General features: G+C 43.6%; 1 long non-coding RNA gene across 2 annotated transcripts in view; it reads right to left on the bottom strand.

The window, feature by feature from the left end:
- Nucleotides 1-1,714, bottom strand: part of LOC308468382 — a 64,983-nt gene extending 63,269 nt beyond the window's left edge. For both annotated transcript variants that reach the window (XR_013981620.1, XR_013981621.1), the window contains exon 1: nt 1,588-1,714. This is a non-coding gene — a long non-coding RNA (uncharacterized lncRNA). The remainder of the gene's footprint in view (nt 1-1,587) is intronic.
- Between the last annotated feature and the right edge of the window lie 19,070 nt (nt 1,715-20,784).

The following is a 20,784-nucleotide window of genomic DNA, read 5'->3' as shown; positions in this document are numbered from 1 at the left end:
TTCACAGAAACCAATAAAACATCTTGAACTGCACAGACTGTCTTCCTTCCGGCTGTGCAGCAGCTTTTAAACCAGTGTTTTATGTAATAATCCTTTGTAGGAATGTGGGGAGAGGAAATTAAGGTGCAAAAACTTAATAAAAACCCAATTTTCTGAAGCATTTGAGACGAATAAAATGGAGCCCTGTGACTGGTTCTCATTATGGCATGAGAAGTCCTTTATCACTGCTTCCTCCCTCATATGCAATCTCAAATCGTGTTTAGCACAACTGTGGCATTTTCAAGAATCAGGCCACCCTGCGGATATAAAAGAAGAAGAAGAGTTTGGATTTGATATCCCGCCTTTCACTCCCTTTAAGGAGTCTCAAAGCGGCTAACATTCTCCTTTCCCTTCCTCCCCCACAACAAACACTCTGTGAGGTGAGTGGGGCTGAGAGACTTCAGAGAAGTGTGACTGGCCCAAGGTCACCCAGCAGCTGCATGTGGAGGAGCGGAGACGCGAACCCAGTTCCCCAGATTAGGAGACTACCGCTCTTAACCACTACACCACACTGGCTCCACAGAGGCAAGTTCCTTTGAGGATCCATTTCCCTCGTAGGAAATATGGTTAGATTTTCTGTGCTTCTGGTCAGCTAGGAAAGCTGAATATCCGTAATTATAAATATTTTCAGTTCCTCCCCTGCCTCCACCCATTTCCCACTGTTGCTTTTATCAAGGCTAGGATTCATCAAAACTACACTGGGGCCATGTGGCAGGTCAGCTAAGTAACAGGGTATTGTTTATTACACTCTTTGTATCCTGTCTGTTCTCTCCTGACGATGAGATGCACAAGGCAGCCAACAGCAAAATTCAACAAGAGCAATGATACAGAATATCCATATCTACCTAGAAACCAGGAGGGTCAGTGAGGAGGTATTCTGCCATGCAAATAGTCTCCCAGCAGTGAACTTGCTACTACTTTCCAGAAAGGAGGGGAAGAGGGAGAAGTAGCAGTGATGCACCAACGGCTCGAATTTGGCACCTCTGGACTCCACCAATATCCCAACTGCCCCACCCCTCCCTGTTGTTGTTGTTTAATTAGCCAAAGGCCTGGGAGAAGAGAATCATAAACTTGTAGAGTTGGAAGGGAACCCGAGGATCATTTAGTCCAACTCCCTGCAATGCAGGAATATGCAGCTGTCCCACACGGGGATTGAACCTGCAACCTAAGTGTTATCAGTGCCATGCTCTAACCAACTCAGCTATCCAGACTCTAGGGATGTCTTTTTCTGGTGCCTAAAGATATGTAATGAAGATGCCAGGCAAGCCTACCTGGGGAAAGCATTCCACAAATGGGGAGCCACCACAGAAAAGGCCCAATCTTGTATTGCCACTCCTCTGGCGGAGGGGGCACATGAAGAAGGGGTGTCAGATGATGACTGAAAGGTCCAGGATGGTCAAATGGTATGCAACAGAAAATCTGATAAACAATGGTGAACCTGCTGCCGGGAGGTCAGGTGTGTGGCACTGCCCCTTCATGCTGCCCACCACTGCTCTAAACAGCACTGCAAATAATGACAATCAAACAGAAAGCAAAACATCCACATACCCGACCCAAAAGAAGAGAGACAGTGTGGCAGGGACCATAGTAGGGAAACAGAGCTGCATCATTCAGTTGCCTTGCACTGTCTCCCGGTGGTCACTTTGGATGGGACTGGAGGAGAAGACAAGTATGTAGACTGAAGGAACAGAGGCGGAGTCAGTGGCGGAGCTTCAAGCTCTGGCGGAGGGGGAAGCAGGCGGGGGCATGACCAGCGTGCGTCTTGGGGGCGTGGTATGCTGCCCGCAGGGGCATGGTGCACATCCTGCAATGGCGCTCCACCGGGATGCTGCCGCCGGGGGCGGTGCGCTCCCCCCCCGTTCCTCCGCTAATGCTCTGGGTATCTTGTCCTGTGGCCCTCTCAAATCTGGAACTGCAGCTGACCCCAAGATAAATTTTATTTATTTATTTATTTATTTACCCCACCCTCCCCCGCCAAGACCGGGCTCAGGGCGGCTAACATCAAGTATAAAAACAATTGATTAAAATACAACTTAAAAAACAGGATTAAAGTACAACTTAAAATGCAGCCTCATTTCAGTGGAAGCCCAGATCAAAAACTGTTTGGGGGGAGAAAACATCAAATCTTCACCTAGGCCAGCTATCCAGACTGGTCCTACGTGGGCCAGAAAAAAGCCAGGGAAGTCCCCAAATAGGGGTTCCATCACAGAAGGAAAAGGAAAGAGGGGGGAGAGGATGAGGCTGACTCCAAGCCAAAGGCCAGGCGGAACAACTACGTCTTACAGGCTCTGCGGAAAGAAATCATATCCTGCAGGGCCCTGGTCTCATGAGGCAGAGCGTTCCACCAGGCCGGAGCCAGTGTTGAAAAGGCCCTGGCCCTGGTTGAGGCTAATCTTCCTTGCTATTTATGGACCTTAAGGTCATCCGCGGGGCATACCAGGAGAGGTGGTCCCGTAGGTACGAGGGTCCTAGGCCACAAAGGGCTTTAAAGGTCAAAACCAGCACCTTAAACCTAACCCTGTACTCCACTGGGAGCCAGTGCAGCTGTAAAAGCACTGGGTGAATGTGGTCCCATGGCAAGGACCCCGTAAGGAGCCTCGCCGCTGCATTCTGCACCCGCTGGAGTTTCTAGGACAACTTCAAGGGCAGCCCCATGTAGAGTGAGTTACAGTAGTCAAGTCTGGAGGTGACCGTCACATGGATCACTAAGGCCAGATCAGGGCAGGAAAAGTAAGGGACTCTTTATCTCTCTATAGAGCAAAAAACACAAAACAGCCTGATGATGACTGAGCACAGATAGTTGTTATGTGTTGCTAACTCACTGTTGAGCAGGGGTATAAATAGAAAGGTGGGGAGGAGAGATGGAATGGAGTATCTTGGGAAAGTGCAATGGCTTGCTGGAATCCTGAACAGGATCCTGCCACTCTGCAACATTGTGTTGCAGGTTTCACTTGTAGTTACTATTGTCAGGGGAATGATTGCGTAGGAAGCCACCATTGGGTGGTGGTTGAATTTGCTAATTGGGAGAATGGCTTTAATAATCCCATTCCAAAGTTTCAAACAATAATAGGGTGGTTGCTGTTTTTGAAATTATTATCAATCCCAAGAGAAAGCAACAGCATTTTCATGGCTCTAACTGTTACACAGCATCAACCTTCTTCAATTTTCAGCAGAGGATTTCCCCCCCCCCCATCTTCACTGAATTCAGGATCCCTATATTATTTAGAAAGATGTCATTTTTTTTCTGGCCTTTGCACACTCGTGTAGCCTTGTACTTTCTTTTCTTTTTTTTCCTGAGGTGAAGGTTTCTGTGCCTGACAACTATTGCCACACAACATTTGTGTCAAATGTTTGCAACACCATAATTTTCGACAGTGCATCTCGAAGTCTAACAAATGCCCAGAGCTACCCAGTTTGCAACTATGGTGGCAAAGAAATGAGTTCTTTAAAGGTGCAAACGTATTCTGGAGGTGGTGATTGAAAGCATTTTTGCATCTCGACATAGATGCAAGTTAGCATTACTTGTCCCCGACATCCTGTCAGGCCCTCGAGTGATCAAGATAACAACTCCAGGAAGGAGAAAGAGGAAAAGCATCTCTAACCATCAGGGTGCCGTTTTGCTCACAGTTCAGCTATAAAAATTTGATTAATATGTTGTGCTTGCAGGTTACCGTGTTCAAGTGATGATTTTATTTTATTTTTGCTTGCTTCTCTGCTCACAAAACTCTGTTCTCTGTGACTCATCTGCTTTACAAAGTTGAACCCAGAGTGCTGGCACACAAAAGGAAACTACATAACTGAACTAAATTCTGCAAATCAGAAAAAAAAATCTAGTTTTTAAAAAGGTGTTTTTGGCTCTATATTCCATTTGCAGAGAATGCAGTCACTTAGCAGGAACATTTATTAGCACTGTTAATTTCTATTCCTGGTAGAATCAAAACTCAAACAGCTTGTTACCCAATAAAATCTCAACGGGTTTCTCCCCCTCTTACTTGTAATCTGATTAGAGGAGCTGTCATTTACTTAGAGCGTAAGCAGCCGATCTGAGTTGCATCTTTTATAGAAAAGCTCCATTAACAGCCAAAAAGAAATGTGATCAGTGACTTATATACTTAACTGTCAAAGAACAACATTCAAGTCAAAGGAAAAATTTAAAACGAATGAGTAATGAGGACTCAGGGAGCAGGGAGGGCAGCTACTGCAACAAAATTTTAATAGCATGTTATTCCAACACACTAATTGGAATAGATGGAATGGATGTGCCAGCAGTCAGCCAAGCTGGGCACTAGAGAAGGGTCCCAGGGACGCAGAGGGTTCCATAGCAACCCAGGGGGATGTGCTGAAATTCACCACCCTCCCCACTGGTCCCCTACTGGGCAAGTAGCAGTGATAGATCTATAAACTGAGGCTTTTTATGTAAATTAAGATGACGAGCGACCAACATAGATGGGAGATGAGCTTGGTGGGGGCAGCAGCTGAAGAGAGAGGAAAACAAATACTGCGTGGTTACACTGGGGTGGGGGGATGTTGCATCTGTGTTGAGGGTGGGTGTGGGTCCATTGGCAGCACTGTGCCAGGAGTTCCCAGGAACCTGGAACCAATTCTGCCCCTGCTTAGTTTTACCTGGATCTGCTAGTATCTCCCTCTTGTGCACGGATGATGCTATTTTGGCTATATAAAGACTGACAGCCCTTGAGACCGCTATTAGTGTATATAATGAATGTTTTACAGCAGAATTCAAGTTTTGCGGGTGGGTTCTCAATCTGGTGAGAAGTACAACCACCATCTCTCATCATTAGCTTGTACATGACATGTTCAAAGGTCCATACCAAGAGCCTCTTTATAGGATATATGTTAAGTGACTCACGTTGCATGTAAGGGTAATTTAATATAATTTGATTTACTTCTTTCTCTCTCTGGTTTAAAATATGGGCCAATAAAATGATTCGCACCTGCCTATTTTTCTTCTTCTTCTTCTTATCCTGGCCGATATCTTTTCATGGCACAGATGTATGACTAGAACAAGCAGTGTGCTCTCCGCAATGCAAGAGGGAGGCTTAGCCTGGCAGTTTTAAAGCAGGGAGCTTACAGTGCAAAAATAGGATGCAGAAACTACACAGGTGTTGAGGAGAGAGCAAATATGAACAGATCCAAGCCTATAATAACCAGCTGGTATACATATATATATATATATATACACACACACACTGGAAAAGAGAGAAGAGCAGAAAATTCTCAGCAAGAACAGAAATAAGCACTCTTACTCTGTCAGGAGTGGTTGCATGTCCAATTTATGCAGAAGTGTTGTCTGTTTACATGTGCAAAATAGGTGCATAGAAAATGTCAGCTATGACATACAATTGGTGGAGGAACCTGTCCCATCTAGTGCAGAAAAATTCTCTGGCAATGGTTAGTTGATATTCCACTGAGGTCCCAATACAAGCTGTTTCACATTTATATGTCAGTACTGTGTAGTGGTTAGAGTCTTGGACTGGGACCTGGGAGACCAGAGTTCCATTTCCCACTCACCCACAAAGTTCACTGGATGCCCAAAGCTACCTTACAAGGTGGTTGGGAGGATAAAATGAAGGGTGGGGGAAGAGAACCACGTATACCACTTTCAGCTCCATGGAGAAAAGGTAGGCTATGCAGATGATACCCAGTGAGGGCAGTGAGCGTACTGTGTGATTGTCAGGGTTGGAGGATGGATGGATGGAGGTTAAGAGATTGTGATTGAATCCCAACAAAAACAAAAGTGTTGTTTCTTGGGCACAGGAGGCATGCAGGTTGGGGGACTCCCAGGTCCTGAATGGGGTAACTGTGCCACTAAATTACCAGCTGCACAGCCTTGGGGTTATTTTGGACTCACAGCTGTCCATGGAAGCACAGGTTAATTCTGTGTCCAGGGCAGCTGTCTACCAGCTCCATCCGGTATGCAGGCTGAGACCCTACCTGCCCACAGACTGTCTCACCAGAGTGGTGTATGCTTCTGCTTATCTCCCATTTGGACTACTGCAATGCATTCTAATGCATTCTACATGGGGCTACCTTTGAAGGTGATACGGAAGCAACAACTAATTCAGAATGTGGCATCTAGATTGGTGACTGGGAGTGGCCACTGGGGACCATATGACATCTGTCCTAAAGGATCTACAGTGGCTCCCAGTATGGTTCCAAGCACAATTCAAAGTGTTGATGCTGACCTTTAAGCCCTAAACAGACTCAGTCCTGTACAGTGGTACCTCAGGTTACATACGCTTCAGGTTATACACTCCACTAAGCCAGAAATAGTGCTTCAGGTTAAGAACTTTGCTTCAGGATGAGAACAGAAATCGGGCTCTGGCAGTGCAGCGGCTGCAGGAGGCCCCATTAGCTAAAGTGGTGCTTCAGGTTAAGAACAGTTTCAGGTTAAGTATGGACCTCCAGAACAAATTAAGTACTTAACCCGAGGTACCACTGTATACCTGAAGGAGCGTCTCCACCCCCATCATTCTACCCGGACACTGAGATCCAACTCTGAGGGGCTTCTGGCAGTTCTCTCACTGTGAGAAGTGAGGTTACAGGGAACCAGGCAGAGGGTCTTCTTGGCAGTACCAGCCTCCCTGTGGAACAACCTCCCATCAGATGTCAAGGAGATAAAAAAACTACACAACTTTTAGAAGACATCTGAAGGCAGCCCTGTTCAGAGAAGTTTTAATGTTTATGGATTTATTGTGGTTTTAGTGTTGTTGTTGTTGTTGTTGCTGCTGCTGCTGCTGTTATTTAACACTAAAATACTGATAATTTTTATGAGTACTTTTCTTTGAAACAATTGCAAACTAATGTGGAAATGTGGATAACTGAGTTTAGGACTGGAAAACTGAACAGATTCACCCCTAACAGATCTAGCCATCCCAATCCAAAACAACACCTTAAATCAGAGCTTTCCATTTCCCCCCTATTTTTTTATATATTTTCAATAATTTAAAAATTTAACATCCAAATAACTTACTTATTCATCCCTTCTAGACTTCACCCCACCCCACCACTGGTTTCCAATTTCTCCGCTTTATTACTTTACACATCTTTAGTTTCCCATTCAGTTACAAGTCCATTGATAACCCTGATTCACATTACTTCTTAGATGCTATGTCAATCCTGCTAATGTCTTTACAGTGGACCTTATGATATTCTATAAATTTAGTCCAGTCTTGTATAAACTTTTTTTCAACTTGGCCCTGGATTGATAGATAGATAGATAGATAATTTATTACGGTCGGAGACCAGCTTATAAAACACACTTGGGGGTACAGTCACAGAAGAAAAACAATTAAAACAATTTTCACACTCATCTTTGCCATTTTGGCATAGTCTATCATCTTAGTTATCCATTCCTCCTTCATTGGTACTTTCTCTTCTTTCCATTTCTGAGCAAGTAACATCCTTGCAGCTGTAGTTGCATACATAAACCAGAGCTTCCCAAACTGTGCGTCGCGACATGTTAGTGGCTGCAGTGTGCAGGTGTGTCATGCATATGCTTCTCACACTCCTCCCAGGGCCAGAAAGGCATTAGTTTAACCTCTAGTTCACTAGTAAAACTGAATGACTGTGTCATGAAATGATGCAAGGCTAAAAAGTGTGTCACCAACATGAAAGGTTTGGGAAGCTCTGCCTTACATATATCTTCTTTGGGTTGCAAATGCTTACTTAGGAGTGCAACTTATTCAGATCATTGAGGATAGACTTTAGGAATGTTACAGTTATGTGGCTAGGCAGTGACTCACGGGGTGTGTGCGTGAAAGGATTGCGCATCCCTGGATCTTTACATTTGCCACCGATAGGGCTGGCCACCTTCCATGACTTACTGGCTAGCTGATTGGCTAGCCAACACTGCCTGTGCTACTCTCCCCGCCACTGATGCTTCTGCCCTCCCATTCAACCATTCCCTCTTGCCTATCTGGTGGTGGTGGTGCACATGCTCCTTTCTGTTCTCTGAGAATGGGGTCCTTCCTTAGAGCAAGACATTGTGGGCAGGGTCATCAAGAGTGCCTGCGCTTCTGCAATGATGGAAGAAAATTAATTTTGCAAATTCCTTCTAGCTTTAAAGGGAGTTTAAAAGGATGAATGGGGTTCGTATACTGCAGACCACTAGTGGGTTGCTGAACAAGCAGCAAAGCATGAGATAGGATGATGACAGTGAGAGGGAATGATCAGCAGGAAGAGGCATGATCTGTGCGCTTTGGCTAGTACAGCGTTTTACACTGGCACTGGAAAGATAAAAATCTAATAAGAGGAGGGCTTCAGGTTGCAAAACTTTGCAGTTTTTAAGACATGATGTGAATGTTGTTCCTCTGGGTTGCCTTTTGAAAGTTCCCCAGATCTCCGTGAGATTAATTTTTCCTGTGCATCTGTTTTAAGGGAAAGTCATGCAAATTGGCCCCAACATCCTTCATTCTGCGAGATTCCCTTAACAAATCATCTCGTTGTTCATAGCTTATGGATCGAATTTCATCTGCAGTGTCTGTGTCAGGAAGTCAGACCATCAGAAATGCTTCTGCATGCTAATGCAGGGAAAGGGAAACAGAGCACAGGCAATAGCAATAAATGGGCAATAATAATGAGTGATTAAATTTTTAGACCATCTATAGTTTCTTCCACCCAAAGATCCGGAAGCACTTTGCAGATGGTAATGGGTTATGACTCAAATGATTTCCTGTAGAAGAGGCATCCATCCCCATTTTACATGTCAGAACAAGCTTACCTTCTCTTCGCCTGTCCTCTTTAGCTGTACCTAACCACGTTTCCTTCTGCAGAAAATATATTCATTTCCACTTTTATACGAACTGTTTTCACCTAATTACTGTCCCCTGGCAGAAACAGCAGAAGTGGGGCTTTCCAAATTGTTTTGTATATATAAGAACTAGTTTTCCCAAACCACTTCTTTTGCTGCTTTGTCTGTGCAGCTCCTGACCTATGATACACTAATTTCCTAAGTTTCTTTGTCTGGGCACTTCCACAAACAACACATATATCATCCTGCTTTTTACAGGTTTTATTCTTAAGGTCAATATGAATTTCCATTTTCCTCACAGAAGTGGCATTGTTTGGCAGAAGCCTATTACCCCCTCAGAAGTTAGAAGGTTTGTGAGCATTCTATGGAATCACAACAAACTAACCAACAGATATAAATGAAGTCTGGGCATGGTGTCATCAATATGCAGATGACACCCATCTCTATTATTCAGTTACAGCTGAATCAGGTGCAGTCATGCAAGTCCTGGACCAGTGCCCAGATGCAGTGGTGGGATGGATGAGGGCCAATAATTTAAAACCAAGTCCTGGCAAACATAGGCATTGTGTGTAGGTGGCTCCCAGGCCTGGAAATTTGGCAAGTTGCCTGCTGTGGAGAAGGCTGGGAGTCCACTTACATTTTTCACTATTATTGGAAGACCAGGTGGCCACAGTAGCTTGGAGTGCCTTTTCCCAGTTTCAGCTGGTGTGGCAGCTATGACTGTCTCTGGACACCGGTAGCCTGTCCATTGTGATCCTTTCTTTGGTAACCTAATGGCTGGATTACTGTGCTCTTTGCAGGACTGCTCTCATAAGGTTGGTCCAAAAGATGCAGCTTGTGCAAAATGCAGTGACATGGATGTTAACTGGAGCAGCCAACTATGGACATGTGGCACCTTTGCTGAAACAGCAGCACTGCCTGTTCACTACTGCGCCAAGATTAAGGTTCTGTTGCTCATCTATGAAGCACATAGAAATTAAATGGATAAAGCTTTTGCTGCACTGCATGCCTGGAAAAACTTCACAGGCTAAAGTCCAGTGTTCCTTCCTGCCAACTCTCACCCTAGGCCATACCACTTTCCCCCGGACTACATCACAACAAGTCCTGCTTTTATTGAGAGTTAGCCTGTCTAGATTGTGCCCTTGAACTCTGATAATGGTTCATGCCCCATCTGTACCATGCATTTAAAGCAGTATTATACCTCTTTAAACAGACTCAAGGGAAATGCACTTTCAATAAGGGTGCTCAGAATTATTAGAACTAGTGGTGGACACTGGGGTCTCAAATTTCAGAGGTGCCCTATGCAACATCAAAATTTGGTACCTCCTGCCTCTCGCCTTCTATTCTACATCGTAGTTGTGGCACCCCCTGTGTTGCCCCCGAGACTCCACACCCAATGTGACCAAACCGCTTGTGCTCCTCTAAATCCTCCTCTGGGAGAACCCTATTTCACCCAGAGAGCTCCAAGACAGATGTTAAAATACCTGACCTGTAATTTCCAATTTCTCCCCTTGATTCCTTTATCAAGATGGTTGTTACATTGGCTACTTTCCAGTCCTCTGGTATGGGGGCTGATCTGAGGGAGAAGTTACAAATTTTTGTTAGAAGCTCAGCAGTTTCATTTCTGAGTTCTCTGAGAACTCTCAGGTGGATTCCATCAGGACCAAGCAATTTCTTGGGTTTTGTTTTGTCTGACAGGCCTAGAACTTCATCTCTAGTTGCTTAGACTTGCTTCTTGCAAAGGATAATTAAGGCACTGGGATCTGCCATATATCTTCCAATGTGAAGGCAGATGCAAAGAATTCATTCAGCTTCTCTGTAATCTCCTTATCATCCTTTAGCATAACTTTGCCACCCTTGTCATCTAAGGGTCCAACCACCTCCCTAGACAACCTCTTGCTGCTAATATATTTAAGGAATTTCTTATTGTTGGTACTAATGTTTTTGGTAATATGCTTCTCGAATTCTTGTTTGCTATGAGTTTCTATGGCTTTTTCCGACAGAGGATTAATTTTTTTAAAAAAAAGAAGAAGAAAGCTAATATAATGACATTATTCTTGATACATGGTCAAAGTTAATGATGATTTGTTCAACTATTGTTAACATCTTCATTGTTATTTTAATTACTTTGCCTCTCTGTCCAACCTGAATTACTGAAATGTGTGTTTCTTTTAACTTTTCTGATGTTGAGGCGATGATGGTAGCCATTAACATTCATTGTTTGACACTTAACCTGTCTACCCCTTTTTATCTTATTCATTAAAAAAATATCCAGCAGTCCTTCATACGGCATTCATACAGCACATCTGCCAGTGTGACACAGATATATGGCTCACGCATTTGCTTCACTATAAATGTTGTTCTTTACTAGTCTGTTGCCTCAGGCAAAAAGGATCTCACCAGGACACTGAAAAACTGGCTGAGATATGGGGTAGGGGGAAGGAAGCAAAATAATCAATAAAAAGTTCATTGCTGTGGTGGTGGATCCAACATTATCAAGTTTTGGTTGGTCTACTTCAAGCAGTTTACCTGTTCAGTCAAGTACACAGAACTGAAGACCTGAAGTTAAATTGTGCTCAGTTTCCAATTTCAACACAACATAGTGGAGAGAGAGAAAAATCAACTTCCAAAGCCTCATTTAATTGTGGAGTAGAGTGGGGAAACCATCTCCTTGGACAGACAGTAACCCTAAGGCACGATGCCCCCTTGATAGGCAACTGAGATAGAATCAGACAATAGTTAGAAAAAAATGAAAACAATAATGTAATTTTTGACAATGGACAAGACCGAAATAGCAGTAGCAGAAGATAATGATATTTGAACTGCAAGGGGCCTTAATTAGTTGCCTCTTCAGCAAACTGGACAACTGAACTGATACACAACTGCAAACTACATCCCCAGCCCTAGCCGGCATGACAATGTTGCCTAGGGCTGATAGGAATTGTGCAGGCACACACAATCCCCATTTACACGGGGCTTACATTCTGAGGCACTGTGTGCATCAGTGAAATCACATGTATTTGAAACACCATTGAAAAAGCCTGCAAACACCCCGATCTGCCCCATCCCCTTCTGCTCTTTTTTGTGACATTTTGGGGTCACTTCTGGGTTCAGCTCGGTCATACACATATTTAATGCACATATGTAAATGTGTGTGCGTGCGTGCCTGTAATCCAAAACATTTGGAGGGCACCAGGTTGGGCAAGGCTGCAGTAACACAGGAAGCTGCCTTATATAAAGTCATACCATTGATCCATCAGGCTCAATATTGTCATTATAGTGGTGATCCTCCAGTGTTTCAGACAGGGTAAAGGTAAAGGTACCCCTGACCGTTAGGTCCAGTCGCGGATGACTCTGGGGTTGCGGCGCTCATCTCGCTTTACTGGCTGAGGGAGCCGGCATTTGTCCGCAGACAGCTTCCGGGTCATGTGGCCAGCATGACTAAGCCGCTTCTGGCGAACCAGAGCAGCACACAGTACTCAGCCCTAACTGGAGATGTTGGGGATTGAACCTGGAGTGCTCTACTGCCCAGCAATGGCCCTTCCCCAAAACTGGATTTAGATTTCCATTTTGCAAGGCAAAGCGATGGTGGGTCAGAATATTGGGGGAGAGAAAACAGGAGGTAGATATAAGTCAATGAATTTCCACACACAGCTCTATTACACAGAAATTTACAATCTCTGTTACTACAAAGTCCGCCAAGTTCCCCTAAGCACCTGTGTTAAGGGCACATTTCTTTGCTGATGAATGACCCACATTTCACATAGTGATTTGCCATTAATCATGATAAGGAATAACCCTAACGAGTCATACATTCAACGTACAACTGTTTTACCAGCTTAAGCCTGAAAGAGTCTATTAATTTCACTATATTTCAGGCAAAGTAAGGTTGGAGAAAAGTTGCTCTTCTGATGGGCACTTTTATTGAGGGCTCTTTTGAAAATTAAGTCAGCTAAGAACACTAAAGGGGGAGGGATGCCCAAAGCAGCCTAATGCCAGGCTGAGCATGCTCAGTGGCTACAGAATGCTGGGAAAGAAGGGAAATGGAAAACCAGAAGTGGATAGGGTGGTGGAGGAGGGGGAATATAGTGGAACAACTGTTACCCTGAGCAGTAACATTCCACTATTTTGTTGCAGGCCCCTGTTTTTTTACTTTGCCCTTTTGATTTCATGAAGATTTGAAGTTAATCCTTTCTTTCTTTTTAAATCCTGGTCCTTTACTTTGAGCCCATCTTTCTCAGTCATATGAAATGCTACCTGTCAAGATAGCACTTAATAGTCACTGTATTAAGGATGTTCCTCTTTAGTTCCTGTTCCATGAATAGCTGAAAAACTGAGACCAGAGATTAAGTTGGCACTTTGAGCTAAGAGTCCCTGAGAATGGGAATTCTCTGCACAATGTAACCCTTCAATTAGACCAAGAAACCTGGCCAAGGCGCATCAGTTCACAGAAGAGCCTGCAAACAAGCTCCCAATAGTCAGAAGCCGCCGGATGATTGTAGCAGCTATTGGTTATGAACAAAATTGGTTCTCAAATCCATCATTTGAGACGGCCTTTTAGCCGACTGTCCATTAGAACCTGGCTTCTTCCCAAATGCTGAACTCCAGAAGAGTATAAGGAAGTGATTGGGCAGCTCTGCTGATGCTACTGTGAGGGCTGGAAAGAGGATCTCAGTGCCTGTAGCAGCTTAGAAGATTCTGACAATGTGTAGCCTAGTTCACAGGCTTCAGTTTGATGCAACCCTCAATTTATCTTTCTTTTGTTTAGGCAAGCAATAAGTATTATCAAAGTTCCAGAACATATCCCAGCTAGGCAACAACACTTGAGGAAGGTGTGAAGCAGGGTTGGTGAGGGGTATGGCTTGAGGGGCTGTGTGGCCCACAGTGACTCCTGAGGGCTAAACAGAGCAGCATGGTGTGCCTTATGTGCCCCCATGCCTGAGATGGCTCACCCCTGCATTTTTTCAACAGATTAGCATACCAGACCAAAATTTGTCAAGGGATGCTTTTCCTGACATGTTGATGCAATGATGGCAAAAGCTCAACTGGGGGTTTTTTTTTTGGGGGGGGTTGTCATGCAGATTTTTAAAAGCACAGGAGCCCTTGCCAGATAAAAAGTTGGCAAGTCTTCACTTGGCAATGTTCCAGTTTCCAGAAGATTTGATGATGCCCTCCAAACCTCCATTCTGTGTACCCTTCCGTAGGAACAGAACATGAAATGCCCTTGGCAGGAATTGTTCCCCCTCCCTCTCCCTCCCTTTAAAATGTCTGTTTTACAGCCCGAAGTGCTGTGGGAACCAAATCACTTTCAAGAGTTATTTTCCAAAGTGCCAACCAAGATGAAATTCGCAGCGATTGAGAAGAAATACTTTTGGAGTTGAGTTATAGCAAACAAGAAAATAATTGCAGTGGCCATTTCTCTAAATATTCTGATCTGGGAGAAGTGTGTCATCATAGATTTTAAAAAGGGAGAGGCCTACAGGCTGAATTTCCTGTGCCTGTAACTAAAATTCATTTCCTTTCTAAAACCATTTTGTCAGGAGAGCATGTAATAGCTTTATAAGTAGTGCCTGTCCTCAACTGTTGTATTACATTTCTGTCCTTTGTAGGTTTGGGAAAGTGATCACAGCTTTATCAAAATCTTATGGCAGTTTTATGTACAAATTTTAAGTTTCAGCATTGGATCCAGTGAAGCCTGGTGCCCATTGGCACCAGGGAAGGCAGAAGCCAGGGAGCTGGGCAGTATTTGGAGTCAGCGCCAATGATAGGCAGGATCATAGAATCACAGAAAGAATCACAGAATTTTAGATTTGGAAGGGACCACGAGGGTCATCTAGTCCAACCCCCTGCAATGCAGGAATCTTGCCCAATGTGGGGCTTGAACCAATGACCCTGAGATTAAAGGTCTCACGCTCTACAGATTGAGCTCTCCTGCTCTCCAGTCAATCAGTTCTACTTATGTCCCATCCTCTCTCCTGCTGAGTTCTAGAAGGGCACATCAGTATGAAGGAGGAGGAAGCTCACAGGCAGTTTTTATCCATTTCTCATTTGTCCAAACTTACATTCACCCTGTTTTCACATGTTTGCCTTTTTTAAATGTTTGCATGAAAATTCACATTCCTTTTTTGTGTTTCAGCGTGTGGAATTTTGCCAAATGTATGCATTTTGCCAGCAGTTCCACCCAGTGCAATGCATTTGGTATGTTATTTTCCACAAACATGCTTTGTTGTGCACACTTCCCCTAATATATATATATATCTATTGGGGGGGGGTTGGGGGGTGTATTATAGAACTGCATTGCGAAACCTAGAGAACTACAAATTTTGAAGAACAGCTATCTTTTGTTTTGTGTATTGCTGACTGGGGCTGATGGGGGTTGTGGGCCAAAACATATCTGGAGGGCATCAGATTGGTGAGAAATGATGTAAAAGTTTTACCCATCAAAACCAGATGCGACACAGCAATCAATGCTTTTCAGTTTTGTGCTGTTGGTGTTTTTTATTTAGAATTTCTATTGCACTCACTATTTTCTTTTAAAAATAGTTTTGTATTATGAATTTTGAGTACCAGTCACCTTGAAGACATCTGTTTCACAGGTTTTATATACTGCTTAATCATAAAAGCTTATAAGCAGTTTATTTATTTATTTTATTTAAAAAAACAAATTAAAATTATCACCCAAATTGGTTGCAAAACAAGGTTATGTGTTTTTCTCAATATATACATAAAATCAGCAGTAAAAAAAAAAAGGTAAATTACAATTTCATATTAAACGTCATGCTAAATTTACATGGTAGCACTACTTAAACAGAAATATATTTAGCAGGCCCCCAAACTGTATTGCGAAGGCACCTGCTTAGTATCAGTGGGCGGTCGTGCCACCCTGAAGGTCTGATTTATTCCATGTGTGGAATGAAAGGCATGTGAAAAATGAAGCAAAATAAACACTTATATAGAATGATCTTTTAAAAAATCAAGTTAATGTGCCACACTTCCAACAAAGTGCGAAAGCTGGCATATGAACGAAAAGTAAAGTTTACAACCAACTGGTTTAGCCCACAGTTACATACCCACTTTGGGAGGTTACACCTTGGTGGATAGCCTTCTTTATTCATTGTTAGTTTTGTGGACAGCCCACTTGTACAACAGTGGTGAGCACTGTCATGTTCAGGTTGTGCTTGCAGGCCTCCTATAGGCATCAGGTTGGCTGCTGAAGGAAGAGAGTGCTAGAGTAGATGAGCCTTGGCGTGATCCAACAGACAGGTTCTTCTTATGTTTTTAAGGCATCAAATGTTTTCCATATCTTGTTGTGATCCAAAGGTGGTGCAATTCATTCTACTTTCAGGCTATGTGTGTATGGGTTCTATGCACACCCAAGGAGCTCTCCAATGCACATGGGCCAGGACAGCCTACAATTTGCCATGCAACTGCCCCAAAGCCGATTGAACTGCTAGTTAGTGTATGTGTTATATGGCTAAATTTTGTTCAGATATTATTATTATTATTATTATTAATAATAATAATAATAACAACAACAACAACAACAACAACAACAACAACAACAATAATTTATACCCTTCCCATCTGGCTGGGCTTCCCCAGCCACTCTGGGCGGCTTTCAACAAAATATTAAAATACAGTAATGCATCAAACATTAAAAACTTCCCTAAACAGGGCTGCCTTCAGATGTCTTCTAAAAGTCTGGTAGTTGTTCTCTTTGACATCTTTTTTTAAGGTAAGCTTTCTTTTATAAAATAATATTTGGTGCAATGATAGCTTGAATTCAAAGGGGTATTGTGGAGTAGGAATTACTATTATTATTACATACAAACTGAAGCTCAATCCAGATAAGACTGAGGCACTGTTATTGGGTGGGTTCCCTAGACCAGATGGGTGGGAGGTCGCCTGCTCTTGATGGGGTTACACTTCCTCTGAAGGAGCAGGTTCATAGCTTGGGTGTACTCCTGGATCCTTTGCTGTTACTCGAGACTCAGGTGGCCTCAATGGCCCAGAGTGTCTTCTATCAGCTTTGGTTGGTGGCCCAGCTACACCACTATCTGGACAGCGATAGCTTAACTATTGTTGTCTATGCTCTGGTAACCTCAAGGTTAGATTACTGCAATGTGTTATACATAGGGCTGACTCTGAAGACGGTTCGGAAACTTCAGCCATTGCTGGATTTAGTGGCCAGGCTGCTCACTTGTGCAAGACTGTTTGAACATATTATGCTGATCCTGGTCCGACTGCACTGGCTACCAATTAGTTTCCGGGCCCAATTCAAAGTGCTGGCTTTGACCTACAAATCCTTAAACGGCTCAGGACTGCAATACCTCAAGGACCGCCTCTTTCCATATGAACCTGCCTGGACCCTGAGATCATCTTCTGAGGTCCTGCTTCATATGCCTCCTCCTCGAAAGGTCGGGAGGGTGGCAATACTGTGGAAAGCTCTCCCCAGGGAAGTTCACCTGGCGCCTTCATTATGCAATTTTGGCACCAGGCAAAAACGTTCCTTTTTAACCAGGCCTTTGGTTGATTTGATTGACATCCTATGCCCTTTTAAAATGTAGGTTTTTTTGGGGGGGGGTGTTATTGGGTTGTTGTTTTTTATTTTGATTATATATTTTGTGGTTTTATATTTTGATTTTGTTCTGTGAGCTGCCCTGAGACCTCTGGATATAGGGCAGTATATTAATAATAATAATAATAATATTAATAATAATAATAATAATAACGTTCGATGTTTTATCATTATGCCCCAGAGTGGCTGGAGCAACCCAGCCAGATATGCAAGGTATAACTTCAATATACGCACCACAGGAAGCTGCCTTATACTCATACAATCATAGAATTGTAGAGTTGGAAGGGACCCTGAGGGTCATCTAGTCCAACCTCCTGCAATGCAGGGACCTTAACTAAAGCACCCATGACAGATGGCTATTCCACCTCTGCTTAAAAACCTTCAAGGAGGGAGTCTGCCACTTCTTGTGGGAGTCTGTTCTACTGTCAAACAGCTCTTCCTGCCATAAAGTTCCTCCTGATGTGTAGTCGGAAACTCTTTTTTCTTTTTATTCCGAATCTGCTTTCTTATAACTTGAATCTAAGAAAGGAGATTCCGACTGAATCTGAGTCAGACCATTTAGCTCAGTATGTTCTACACTGGCTGGCAGTGACTCTCCAGGGGTTTGGATCAGAAGTACTTCCTAGCACTAGCTGGACATGCTGGGGTTTGTTATCTGGAACCTTCTGCATGCAAAGCACATGCTCTACGATTGAGCTATGGTCCAGTGGTGGACCTTGGCACCTCAAATTTCACCTTCCATTGGGTGCCATAGCTGTGATGCCTGCTGCAGCGCCCCTGAAGCTTCATCACCAAAGTAATCAGACGAGTTGCACACCCCTAGATCCACCTTAACATGGCCCTTTCCTAAGTCTTTGGGAAATCTTTGGGGCTTTTAAAGTTTAGAAAATAAGGAGGGAGTTGGTGAGGGTTTACAATAAATTATCTGTGGTAGAACATTTTTGAGGGGTTCCTCTCTCATAATAATTGCAGTTGGGGTCAGCCAGTGAAACTGATTACTAGGATGCTCAACAGACAAAATGCAATACTATGTCACACCAAACAATAATTAATTGATGTGATTTGTTTCAAGAAAATGTGACAGTGACCATTAGCTTCAATGACTTTAACAGAGGAAGAGACATACCGGTAGCTATCAAAGGCTACATCAGCCATGATGATGCCCAGGTTCAGAAACAACATTTCTCTAAATACTAGCTTCTAGGATTTAGTGTGAGAGGGCTAATGCCTCCATGGACTGCTGTGGGCTTCCCAGAGGTTGGCCACTGCAGAAAATACAATGCTGGACTAGATTAAACTTTGTTCTGACCCAACAAGGCTCTTCCTATATTCATAAGGACCACTGGCAGCCTTCCTCATATGCACCAAAGCTTGCTATGCCCCCATCTTATGACAACCCCTTGCAGTCCCCCTCCTGCTCCTGAGCATTGGGGAACTTTCTGGAGGGGCAGCTGATATAGACCTAGAGGCTGCAGAGGGAAGAGAAAATAGAGAGGTTCCCTTGAGCATTCTAAGTGCCTCAGGCATGCACCTGGTGCTCTTTAGTTCCCCACCTGGGTTTTAAATTCCTTGCAAATTTCAGCACTGCTCTTTGAAATGGAGAGCCGCGAAATATATCCCATGGTTCCAACTTTCAACACTTGTTTCAGAAATGGCTGTCGTACCTCCCTATCTATTTGTTAGGTGCTCTATAAAAAGCAATCACCATGGCACCTAAGCCTTTTCTCATTAAAGAAACACTGTTTTCACTGCTTACTTAGCAACACTGACAATAGCCTCCAGCAGCGGTGAAGCAAGCTGACTTCATGGCATTTTGCAAGATGAATTCTTCACCAACACAGTCTGTTTGCTCCTTGCGCTCTTCCTTTTGCAAAAGGTGCAGCTTTCCCCCCCCTTTTTGGGGGGGGAGAGGGGGGGGGAGTAAGATGTTCCCTCATCAGCAACTGCTGATTGTGTCATAGTGCACATGCCACAGCTATGGATCAGTGGCTGCACTATGCACCTTTGCATGCCTAGAAGAGGGAAATCAATTTCCCACCTTGAAAAGGTGAAACTTGGGTTGCAGAAGATCTGCACAGGGTTCCCAGGTGCTCAAGGGTAATGGCAACTTGATGAGAGGGTTGAGCAAAGCTTGACATAGGAATGAGTCTCTGCTTGAGTGGTAAGTGATGCAAAGCAAAGGAGGCACTCCTATGGGGATGAAAGAAAGGCAGGAACCACATTCATTTGTTGATTAATCTAGATTTGTATCATGATCAGCTTTATAACCCCCCCCCCCCGAAACCTGAACCGGGACTCACACACACCTTGTGTATAAATTGACTTAGTTATTTGGTACTCACATATAGTTTTAATTGTCATATTTTAACTGGGTTTTTTTTTTATTACTCCTGTTAGCTGACAGGGTGGTGGTGGTGGTGCCGCCAGTTGTGACTGAAATGTGCAGAAGAAATACAGTGAATGAATGCATGAATATTATACCCTGTTCTAACTCATAGGCTTATCTCATCAATACCTATCTTGAGTCCCTAAAGATTCAGACCCTAAGACAAGGAATGTATGGCATCAGCTTAAGGGATACATTCCTTCATGGACAACCCTGCAGGGCTGCATACCAGGGGTAGGAGTGTCACCACCACACAATGGAAAGCTTATTTCAAGCCTCATGGTGGCATGGGGTAGTGGTGTTGATGGTGGAGGGAGGGGAGAGCTAACACTTCTTTCCAAAGCTGTGTCCCTTCCCTTAACATTAGCAGCCCAGTTATGAATGGAAGACGTCATCTACTGGCTACAGTAGAAGACTCCTCTCTGCCCCCAGCCCTACTTGCGGGAGGGGGGAGAAGGAGAAAGGGATGCATGATGAAACAAAGGAGGACAAACTGAACACACTGCAGAAAAAATATTTTTGAATCACCCGTGTATTTTGATGCCTATGGAACAAAGGCCCATACTGTCCTATAGTCCTACATTCTAAAGCTAGCATCTCCAATTATTTCTTTTGCTTTTTTTAAAAAAAAATCAAATACATATACTCCACCTTTTAATACTGACTATATGCTACTGAATGGCTCTCAGGGAGCAGGTGATGGGAAAGAACCTCATCTGGGCTCTTCCATAGCCACTGCCGGTCATAGAAGACAATATTAGGTTAGATTTGACTAATGGTCTTTCTTGTCATACGTTGTCATACGTGTGGAGGGAAACCTTAAACATGTAGCAGAGTTCCCAAAAATAGACCAGAGGCAAATTTCATCCAGCAGAGCTTTACTGTTGCTGAAGGCAAATGTAGCTTAATGGTCACAAATCCAATCAAGACTGGCTCAGTTCATACAAAAATCCAGTTGCAGCATTTATCAACTTAACTCATAATAAGACTAAACCTTAGCACTAAGCACCC

The sequence above is a fragment of the Podarcis pityusensis genome (assembly GCF_964106645.2).
Source record: "Podarcis pityusensis genome assembly, chromosome: Z".
NCBI classification, from domain to species: Eukaryota; Metazoa; Chordata; class Lepidosauria; order Squamata; family Lacertidae; genus Podarcis; species Podarcis pityusensis.
The sequence above is the reverse complement of the archived record's forward strand: the minus strand, read 5'-3'. Positions and strand labels throughout refer to the sequence as shown.